At 31.2% G+C, this 11,736-nt stretch overlaps 1 long non-coding RNA gene across 1 annotated transcript; it reads right to left on the bottom strand.

Annotated features, from left to right (window-relative positions):
* Positions 1 to 3,372: 3,372 nt before the first annotated feature.
* LOC110713371 lies at positions 3,373 to 4,172 on the bottom strand. The gene is made up of 2 exons (XR_002509897.1): positions 3,919 to 4,172; positions 3,373 to 3,722 (listed from the first exon to the last, which is right to left on the bottom strand). It is a non-coding gene; the product is annotated as an uncharacterized LOC110713371 (long non-coding RNA).
* Between the last annotated feature and the right edge of the window lie 7,564 nt (positions 4,173 to 11,736).

Below are 11,736 nucleotides of genomic sequence, written 5' to 3'. Positions count from 1 at the left end.
CAGGTGGCTTCAATTTATATATTCTTCATCGACTTTAAGGGCCGCTCAGATTAACTGAACTGCGCTGAATTGAACTGAACTTATTCGAGCTGAACTGAATTGAACTGAATATTTTATAAGAGAGGAAATTAAGAATTGAACTAAACATATTAGAGCTGAACTGAACTTATTGGAGCTGAAATGAACTGAAAATAAACTGAAGAGAACAGGTGGTAAGTATCATATTTCGCTTGATTTTCATAAACAATATTTTTTTGAACTGTTTCAAAAACAATATAATTATGTCCCTTTTAATGTAAATTCGCTATTTCCTATAATCACTTCAGCTTCCATTAAAATCACAACTCCTTGAATTGAAGAACGACTTTACTTTCATCCTTTAGTTAGTTGTTACAATTATCTGTTTTCACTTCTTTTCGTTAAATATGTGTACTTCATCCGTGTGTTTTAATAAGTGTTACAGTTTGACTTTTTCACTTTTCACATAATGAGTTTGACTTGATTAATTTACTTACATATAAAAAATAATTGCAATTGTATAACAGGTTATTGGATTCGTTATAACGTAATACTTTTATAATATCAATTTTCCTATAATTTTATTGATATATGATTAGATAAATTAATGATTAAAGCCATGTCTTGACATGTGTGTTTGGTTAAACTGTAACACTTATTAAAACACGGAGGGAGTAGAACTTTAGATTAGTTTAGATAAGGGCTAATATTAAGTTCTTATACAAGTTCAATTCACATTTATTTATGAATTAATAAGATATTATTCTTGTAATTTATCCATTTGAAAAGCTACCAATCAACTTTAATTTAGTCATTTAATATATATATATATATATATATATATATATATATATATATATATAAAGGGGAGTTTTTTCACGAGTTTTTAGAGAGCCACGTAAGATTTAATTTTTTCAGCGCGCCACGTAGGATAATAAATTTTAGTGGTAGCCAATTAAATACGAGATTATTAATTTCTTTTAGAATTAAATAATTTAACTGACACGTAAGCAAAATTAGCGAATGAGATTATCCAGTTTAAATTAATTAAATATAAAATATTATCTTTTAATATCAGGAATTTTATCTAAATATTTAACAATTTTTAGCACATAAATATGTATGTAAAAATATTATTTTAAAAAATTCAAACAAACCGTATATCGCACGGGCTTCATCTAGTAATATATATAAAGTGGAAGCGTTGTCTTTTGCTAAACTGCTTGACACCGCAGTTTAATAATGAGCTATACACGTACCTCACGAGACTATCAATTTTTTTTCTTTAGAAAATCACGAGATCAATTTTAATTAAAGAATACTTTGCGTTTTCATTTCCCCAGCTTTAGCAGAGGGTGGACGGCTGATTTTTATTTTTTTAGTTTGTTTGATGCAAATAAGCAAATCATGAAGACAGTACAGGATGGTCATAGACGTCATAGTATATCGTAGGTATCGGCGTATAAGACGATTTCTTGACTTCTATAATCATTTGGAGATCTCTCAAACAAGTAAGGGTATGTTCTCATCGACTGAAATGAGCTGAATTGCACTGAAATTATTAGAGATAAACTGAACTGAATTGAACTTATTAGAGATGAACTGAACTGAACTTATTAGAGATGAACTGAACTGAACTTATTAGAGCTGAACTGAAATGAGCTGAATTTATTAGAGCAGAGCTGAACTAAACTGAACTTATTAGAGCAGAGCTATATGAAATGAATATTTTATAAGAGAAGAAAATTAGGAGCTGAACTGAACTTATTAGAGCTGAACCTGAGCTGAATTGAGCTTATTAGAGATGAGTTGAAATGAGTTGAACTGAATTGAATTTATTAGAGATGAGCTGAACTGAACTGCACTGAAGTGAAAATAATCGTATGAGAACAGACCATAAGTCAAGAAATATTCTTGGCTATGTCATTAACATGTCTTAAATTCAAAATTGATCCTATCTCACCAAACCCAATTCAAATATTCGAAATGACACCAACCATGCGCACGGTATAATTGTATTACAATCGAATTTCTCACAAGTCTCACTTTTATTTGTAATTTTATTTATTTCGTATTTTGTTTTCTAAAATAGAAATATTTCGTATTTTGTGTATTTATCTATCTATTTATTTATTTATACTTTCACTTAGAATAAAGTTATTGATTAACACAAATTCTTATATGTGACAGGCAACAAAGTGACTAGTCATGGGTGATACTTTGTAGTGTTATAAGAGTTACCCGGTCAGTCTTACAAGGGTTACTTTGTCAGCGTTAAAGGGGTTACTCGTTCAATATTTTAGGGGTTACTCCATCATTATTATAAGTCTTTTATAAGCGTTCACTAATTGATGATTTCCTATTTCTCAGTAGATGATCCGGAGTACTAATAATACTCACTAATTACTTTGAACATTCAAAAAAGAGTTTAAGCAAAACAAAAGTTTATTACGAAGTACTAGTATAACTTCGTACTTCATTTGTGGTATTGGTTAGTTAATTCCATGCAGAAGAAGAAAATTTTGAGAATTAAGTTGAGACATTTGGAGCCGATTGATTTAATTCATAAAAATAATACAAAGTAAAGTTTAATATGCTAAGTAGTGTACCTCGTATTAGTTTTGAAAATTGTACAATTTTATACTTGCCATCATATATAGTGAAGGTTTATTAAAGAGAAGATTGGTTTATGGGTCATTGTCATCTAAGATTTGTGTAAAAGTACTATAAAACTTATAAGTTGTCCCATCCATTCCAAAGCAAATCTTATATGACTTGAATAAAATCTTTTTAATGGCATTTTCAAAGAAACAAACTACCTATCCACCGTTGAAACCGACAAACTAACAACGTGAAAACCTAAAATTATAAGTTGGTCGCTTAAAAAATGTTCCTTCCCATCTATTGCAAATTGGACTTCTTTTTTGTTGTTGGAAGGCAGAGAAGGGTTTCATTTTTTCTTCACGTCCGCATTGTAAGCTTGTATAATTATATATGCTTGTGATACGATTAAGAAGATAACATGCTACGGAGTGTTACACATTTACCTTAAAACTTGTCATCAAAACAACATTATATGTTGACCAATTAACTAAAAACTTATTATCAAAACAATATTATATATACTTTGACCATCTACATTGTTTTGTATAACCACCTAGAACAAGCTTATCTCGTTTAAGCAGTTTATATACACTTAAAAATTATAAATAATATCTAGATTGAACAAAAAATTGGTAAGTTATCTTTAATCACAATATAAGTTAGATCGGATAAGATCTTCTTTATGCATAAAATGCACAACTTAATTAAATAAAAAGACATCCAAACTTTGGAGCATTTGATGGGAAAGTGTTTAATTTCAAAATTACGGAACTTCTTATTCAATCTAAGTTGATGTTCACACTGCAAACCGAAAAAAGGCTTACATTATATTATAATATGTACCAAAAACACATTAAATTATAATAAAAAAAAAAAAAAAACCTATGTACAAATGGAAACCCACCAAAATGATATGATTGTGTGTTATCCTCTCTCATTAACTTGTTTAGGAGGTGGGCATAGGAGCTTCGCTTGTGTAGATGGCAATAATGCTGCTGGTTTATGTGACGACGACGATTCCACTAGTATCGACCACAAAACATGTACATCTTCATATTGGCAAGACTTCACATCCTCATACAAAATGTATATCCCTCTTCCTATTTTACGATCAAGTCGAAAAATGTTAGTACAAAATGATAACATTGAGAGAACAAGTACATTAAATTTATGGTTATGCATGGTATGTCTAGAATCACTTAAAAAGACTAGTAACGTGGCAGCTGAATCAAGACAGAGATGTAATAGCATGTACATTATTAGAAAAAGATTGAGTTGTAGGATAGATGGACTTACTCTTGTTTTGAGCCGAATGAGTGCGAAGCCATAGTTTCTTCAAGGGAGATAACAAGGATTGTAGCCACCCCATGTAGGAGAGAAATGGGTGTGGCACCAAATTAGGTGAGGCACTTCATGAGGATGGAAATAAAAGGGAAAGATAGAGGGATAGTTTGCTTAGACAAGGGTGAAGTATGAGAGAAAAATCACTATTCTCATTGGTTTTATAGTATTTATTACTAAGAAATATTTATTATATGCTTTTCCCTTAAAAAATAATCATTAGAATTATTATATTTATCACATTTTTCTTGTAACTTTGGTGAAATGTCATCTTCTACGCCTTTTTCCCTTGTTAAAGAAGATGAATCCCAGCCAATGAGCCGAGTTTATGCACACTTTCACAGTTTTTCACAAAGTCTTTTTCATCCTTTGGTGTTTTTATGTCCGTTGCCTTCTATCTCAAGCTACTTCTTTTTGTTCTACGTGGCATGAACAAATCGGAAATTATATTAAAATATTTTTTTTTTCTTTTTCTTTATGAACTGTTACTCTTTTTAATTTGGATTATTTAATAGGTTAGTCTTGTTCGAGTTAGCAAGTTAATTATTTTGCAACTGGGGAATTGAAGAAGAATAAGCGGATCTACACCTTTAAAGTGGTCATACTCCCTTTTTTTAAGTGACACACTTTTCTTAAACGACTTTTTTTTTTTTTTGACATACTTACTCTTTTAGAAATTCCTTACATTTTAATAATATATCTTTACTCCACTATCTCTTACTTTATTATTTCTCACTCCTTTCATGGTCCCCACTTCCTCTCATATTCTTTTACTTTATCATTTCTCACTCCTCCAACTTACCCCACTAACATCTTATTTTATTAAAGTCAATAAAATCTCCTAGAACTACGTGTCTGTCAAACCGTGTCACTTAAAAAAACACAGAGAGAGTAATGAAAATCGAATCTATTCAAGATTAAAACGTTACCCCCTCCGTTTTTACATACTTGCTCCATTTCTCATGGGCACGTATGTCGATGTTAATATTTGATCAATAATATCTTTAACTATCAATAAATATAAATTCTAAAAATTAAAAATTAAATTTTTTTTTCATTGAGATGATTCCAACAAGTACCAAAAAGACTATATTTTTTCTTATATATATATTATAAATATGAGTCAAAATAGAACAAATAAATAATGTAAAAAATAGAAATTGAGCAAATATTTAAAAATGAAGGGAGTATTTTTTTTTATCAGTAGGCCAATACTTAATTGGTAACAAAAGGCTAAATTTTTTTTTTATCCCTTCCTATTTTGGTACATTTTTAAAGCACAAGACTCTCAAAAATGAGTACTGTTCAAGTATTCTTTCACTTACACCTACTCATGTGACCCACTAGAAATTGATGGTCTAATTATGTCACATCTGCCCATAATAATAATATAATTAAGTCCATGTTTCGAGAATTAAAATGACTTGGCTAATTATATTAATATTATGGTATGAACAAGTGTCAATTTAGGAGGGTAATACTTAAGATCGTCCAATACTATTCACCCAAATGTCAGTGATGTAAGCAGAGTTTATAAAACTAAATCTCAAAGCAATGACTAATGAATGTTACTAATTTTGGTGTCTTAAGTCTTAGCATACTTGAACAAAAGCAAAAGGAAAAAACTTTGTAACGTTATAGCTAGAAATTCATCGTTCGATTGTTGGAATCCCTTAAAAGATGCAACGAGGACACAAAATTTTATTTATTTATTTATTTATTTTGACAAAGAGTACTATAAATGAAAAGCAAGATTACAACCTAAACTAAGTACATAAAGCAAGATTACAGGATAAAACATTGGGGGTCGGACCATACAACTTCTTATGATTGGGAAACCAAGTATACCAGATGGGACCAGAAGCTATTCTCTTAGAGCCACTTAACCTGCAAAAGAAAGAGTTAGTAAAAAGCACGAGAGACCTACTTTGCAGAGTGGCGTATTTCCTTCTAAACCTGGGACGGGGAGACGAGACAAAACCCAACAAATTTTCAGAGGAGGACGTTGTTGGGTGAACGGAAGCCGGCAAAGGGGAAGAAACTGACGGAAGTGGTAGGAGTGTCGACGTAGCCTCACATGATGAATCTTGACTTGCCATACCTATGGCTGGATCTACTTGTATCAGAATTGAAGTCATTTCACACCTATCATGCCCTTCCACAGGGGGGTGACTAAGTTCCATTGGTGTAGAACCTTCTTGAGTTTCACCACTATCCATCTTTCTCGAAGGATTGGCTACTCGGATGGTAATGAAATTCTTTTGGGAAGAACAATAGTATTGTACTATTCTCCCTCTGGAAATCACTCCATACATTGTTGGAGTGAGATGCAAATAGGAATCATATCGCTTTCGGCTTGAGAACCGAAAACTTGACCCTGTCAGATTTGAGTTTTTTGTTTCTGAAGTTTCCTTCAGGACACAATTGTTATCAATAATGTTGGGCCTAAGATCTTGGTTGGTAGGGTTGACTTTACCCTCCAAATCCAAAGAATTGCCGTCAACATTCTTATCCATGTTGGTGTTGTCTGTCACACCTATACACCTTCGGACATTACCATCACCACGACCATCTTCTACCTTTCTTTTCCCTTTTTTTCTTAACTTCTTACTATTATCTTCTTTCCCCGAATGAGCATAATCTCTAAACCTATCATTATCCCTTGTTACTGCAAGTGCCTCGTCAACGAAATCTGGAGTCCAACCCAATAAGGATATCACCTCCTTTAGTTTTTGTTGGAACTCAGTGTTTTTAGGATCTAATTTAAGGGCTTGTGCAAGATCCATGAAAGCTAAAGAAGGTTTATTAAGCTCTAACGCTGCAATCGCTCTTCTGAAGTAAGCTTTCACATTAGTAGTATCAAAACATAAAACCGCTAAACATAATTGACCCACTCTGTCATAGTCTTTAACCTTGATGAAGCAAGCACCTAAGTTTAGATTAAGGGACACAGCTATACTCGAAAACAATAATATATCCTCATCACTACAAACTGAAGCAAAGGACAATATTTTTAGAGTAAGAGAGTATTTCGCAATAGCAGACCCTATTTGGTTTTGCTTGTAGAGAATGTTTCCCTCATCTTTTAAACCCTTAACAAAATTGAGAATACCAAAAGGATTCTCCAATTGTCGAACTAAAAATTCCAACCCATGAGAAGAGACATCATTCTCTTCAACATGTGAAATACACAACATCCCCCTTAATTCCACAAAGCTAGCCATTAAAACTTAAACACACTTATTAAAACCCCAAAGACAAAAGCTAAACTAATTAAACAACTAGGCTTTCCGATCCCTTAATTACACTAAAGGGTAGACCATTCCAAGACAAAGAGCAGGCCGACGATGAAGGAAACCCGAACTCCACTTTGTCGGTGGGACAAAGAGATAATCGATGGCTCAAAGACAACGCCGAACTACCTGCGAACCTTGATATAAGTCACCAACTATACCGAAGAAGAAACCCCCAATTGAAACCCTAACCTACCAAAACTTCGAAAAAAACCCAATCGTATGGATTGATGGTAGGTGAAACAAGTCTAATCAAGCGCAACCCTTCAGAGACTGCTCGCCGGCGACCTTATAAGAGCAGCGACGCTCAGGTCACCGACGGCAGTGGAAGATCACGGGGTGGGGGTGTGGCTCTGTTTTGAGGAGTGAAGGCAGAGCTTTTTTCTTTTTTTAGAGAGAGAAAGTTTTTTTCACAAAATTTTATTTTAGTCAAATAGAAAAGTATAAATGCATTTATGAGTGTATATTCAACCATATACTCCCTTTTTCTAAGAATAATTGACACAATATACAATGGATATTTTGCAGGGGCCATTAGGATTCGACCCATGGTAAAAGTTGATTAATAAGCCCAAACCCAAGGGAAAAGTTAGGAAAAAACAAAACTTAAGTAAGGGTAATTAGTAAGAGCTACACCAAGGTGTAGCTAACACTACCTACACCCCCCTTAAACGCAATGTATTAAACTCCTCCCACTACCATAAATATATAGACCAGCTTTTTTACACAAAATATACTCATATTACTGATTTCAGGAGCTTGCTTCATTATACTATCTTTATTTTCTCTCTCCAAAGACCACAATTCTTATTTTCTCTCTCTAAACGTTCAAAGACCACAGTTCTTCATTTCCTCTCTCCTCAAACTACCATGTCCTTCTTCTAGTACTTCAAAAGGATTGCAAATCGATCGATTGTAATTTTCCATTGTTATAAGCGTCACCGAAATCTTGTCACATTTGTCGCCAGAAATTTTTCGTTGTAAAATTTGTCTTCTTCTTCAATTTCTTCTGTAGAGCTAAAAGATGGTAAGAATTTTTGAAGTTCATATATATATATATATATATATATATATTATTGAAAGTAATATAATTAGGGTTGGATTATGTCATAATATAGAAATTCTAATTTGTGTTGAATTAATGTATGGTATATTCTTGAATTATAAAATTATTGGACTCAAAATGATAATTGTAATTTTCTAGATTAATTGAGTTATTTTGTAGGATTACTAAGGATTTAATTTTTCTTTTTGATAAAATGATCATTCTCATTTTGATAGATGTTCATTCTCGATACTAAAAAAATTATCATTCACATATTAATATATCATCATCAGAATTTTTTAAAAAGTTCATTTCTATATATATGCATCTTTAATTCTTTTCTAAAGATCCAAGTAATTTTGGCATGAGTTTGTATTATTTGGAATTTAATTTAATTTATAGTGAAAATTATTTTTTGATAAATGTTCATTCTCATTTTGATTAATAATCATTATAATATGAATATATGTTCATTCACATATTAATAAATCAAATTATCATTAGAATTTTATTAGATGTTTGTTCGTATGTTAATGTTCATTATCATATTGAAAGATAAAATTCACTTGGAAAATATATTCATAAATATAATTTGGTTATTGTTTTTGCTAATTTTCTTGATTATTTGTGTTTTCATAGAAAACTAAGATTTAAATTAGTTTTTATATTGAAAATGACTTTTCGGTAAATAATTATTTTCATTTTGATAGTTGTTCATTATGATATAAGTACATAATCATTAACAATATTACCTTAGATATACTTACCCTAGTTTTGTTTATAATCATTCACCTATTAATGAATGTTTACTGATATTTAAACAAATGTTCCTTATTTGAATTTAAATACGTACATGTTCATTCTCATATTAAAGATATTTACATAGATTATAATAACACATGTTTAACCCCATAATCCTTCCGTCCCTGAAAGAACGACTGTCGACACCCAAATGTGTCTCCCCAAAACAAAACTCAGTGATGAATACCTTTCATGTTTTGGGTTGATTTTGCGGGTATTAAGAAAATAAAAAGTTAGTAATATATAAATGTATATTAGAAAGTGAAATTCACATGGGGTTTGCAAAAAGTAAGGAGAGAAATTAATAAAAGTACATGAAAAAACAAAATTTACATAGAAAAGCTAACTTTGTACAAGTATTATTGCAAATTGGTGAATATTTTAATGCAAATGGGATGATAATTTTGGGACTAGATTAAAGCCAAAAGGGTCGTTCTTTTAAGGAGAGAGAGAGAGAGAGTATTAAATAAATATATGCTCATGAGCGTCATTTGAATATATAATACTATATATATACATTTTAACTCTAATATTGATAGATGTTTATTTGAATTTGATACATAGATGTTCGTTTGTATTTGGATATGTGTATATTCACATATATATTATTGTATGTTCATTTAGAAGTTAAAAAATATTCAAAAAGAAATTACATATTGTTCATTCATCATAGACTTTTGATAATTCCATTTTAAAATATAATTCCATTTTGATAAGTTGTATTTTGATATATATATATATATATATATATATATATATATATATATATATATATATATATATATATATATATATATATATATATATATATATATATAGAATTATTATTAACGGTCATGTACGTACTAATAATAGATATCCATTAGATTTTGATATATGTTTTTTTTTATATTAATAAATGTTCATTTAGAATTTAATACATTTGTTCATTTAGATTTTATACGTTTTCATTCTCATATTGAAAGATTTTTATATCTTTATAGCGTGTTCATTTCTGTTTTCGTAATTGTTATTCCTGCGTAAATGTTCAATTTTTAATCTTTAGATTTCACGTACTTTTGTTTGGAATGTGTTGTTATTATTAATTTTATTTTTGTAAGAAAAACTTAATCGATCTCTTATTGTACAGGATATAATCAAGTGAGGAAGTAGAAGGCGGCATATATATTGTGCTCAGATTATATTTTTCATGGAAGAAAACACACAAATATATGATTGGAAGTAGACCTGGCAAATGGGTCATTCGGGTCGGGTATGGGTCGGGTCATTTCGGGTCGGGTCATTTCGGGTTCCGGGTTGATTTCGGGTCGACTGATAATTGGGTCGGGTCGGGTATCGGGTCAACACTTCGGGTTGAGTTCGGGTCGGGTCAAGTTTGGGTCGGGTCAATTCAGGTCGGGTCAATTTTCAGGTTAACCTTGGGTCGGGTCAACTTCGAGTCGAGTCATATTCGGGTGATTCATTGGGTTAAATTCAACTCTGTATATATATTTATTTATTTACTTTTTGACGAAAAACTCACTATATTTATTAAGGCTATTTTTTTCATGGATTATAGTAATTGTTTGACTTATATTAACCTTTTTTTTTTTTTTTTTTTTTTTTTTGTTTTGTGTGTGTTTAGATTGAGAATCACTTTTAGGATCTCTTGAAACTAAGAGGGATGCTCTAACTAATTGAGTTATACCTCACTCTCTTATTGATCTTAGTTTTAATACGTACTCTTATTATCATTGTCATTGTTGTAATAATTTCTTTGAATTATTCTTATACCCTCTCCGTCCCATATTACTCTTAATGATTTGACATTTTGCACTATTTACACATCTCACTTTGACCGTCTTTTTAGCTATTATATGAAAGTCAATGTAGTCATGTAAGATGTTGTTGGGTCTATTTTAATGTATAATTTCCTAATATAAACTTTTTATAATTTATACAATTATTTACTAAAAGAAGTGTCGGGTCATTTTCGGGTCAGGTCAACTTCGGGTCTCGGGTCAACTTTGGGTCGGGTCATTTCGGGTCTCGGGTCATTTTCGGGTCGGGTCATATTCGGGTCGGGTCATCTCAGGTCGGGTCATTTCGGTTTTCGGGTCAAGGTCGGGTCAGTTCCACTTCAGGTCGGGTATGGGTCGGGTCGGGTTAATTCGGGTTTTGGGTCAATTTCGGGTCACTGATTTCGGGTCATGGGTCGGGTCATCGGGTCCGGGTCAAGATTTCCAGGTCTAATTGGAAGTGCAACAAGGAGGATATTAAATTCATTTTATAGTCGTGGAAATTATTTTTAAACAACGTTTTATTTAACAAAAAGAAGAATTCTAATACGTATGTATTTGCATACATCTTACTAGGAAACTTACACATAGCTTTTGAAATGAACATGTGATGATATAAAAATGATCATTTGTTGAAACACAAATTAACAAAAATGAACATTGGATGATGCAATACTTCTTATAATAAAAATGATTTGAACGCAACACTTATTATAAATAAATTTGCTCTCATTTTTATTTATAAAAAAATACTTGAAGTTCAATTCAAAGAGTATATTAATTTGAACAAATAACTTCTTAATATAAAAATGAACATCTAATGATACATAAATGAACATTTACCAGTACAAAAATG

This window comes from Chenopodium quinoa, unplaced genomic scaffold (genome assembly GCF_001683475.1).
Source record: "Chenopodium quinoa cultivar QQ74 unplaced genomic scaffold, ASM168347v1, whole genome shotgun sequence".
Classification (NCBI taxonomy): Eukaryota; Viridiplantae; Streptophyta; class Magnoliopsida; order Caryophyllales; family Amaranthaceae; genus Chenopodium; species Chenopodium quinoa.
Note: the sequence above shows the minus strand (reverse complement) of the source record. Positions and strands in the feature narration are given on the sequence as shown.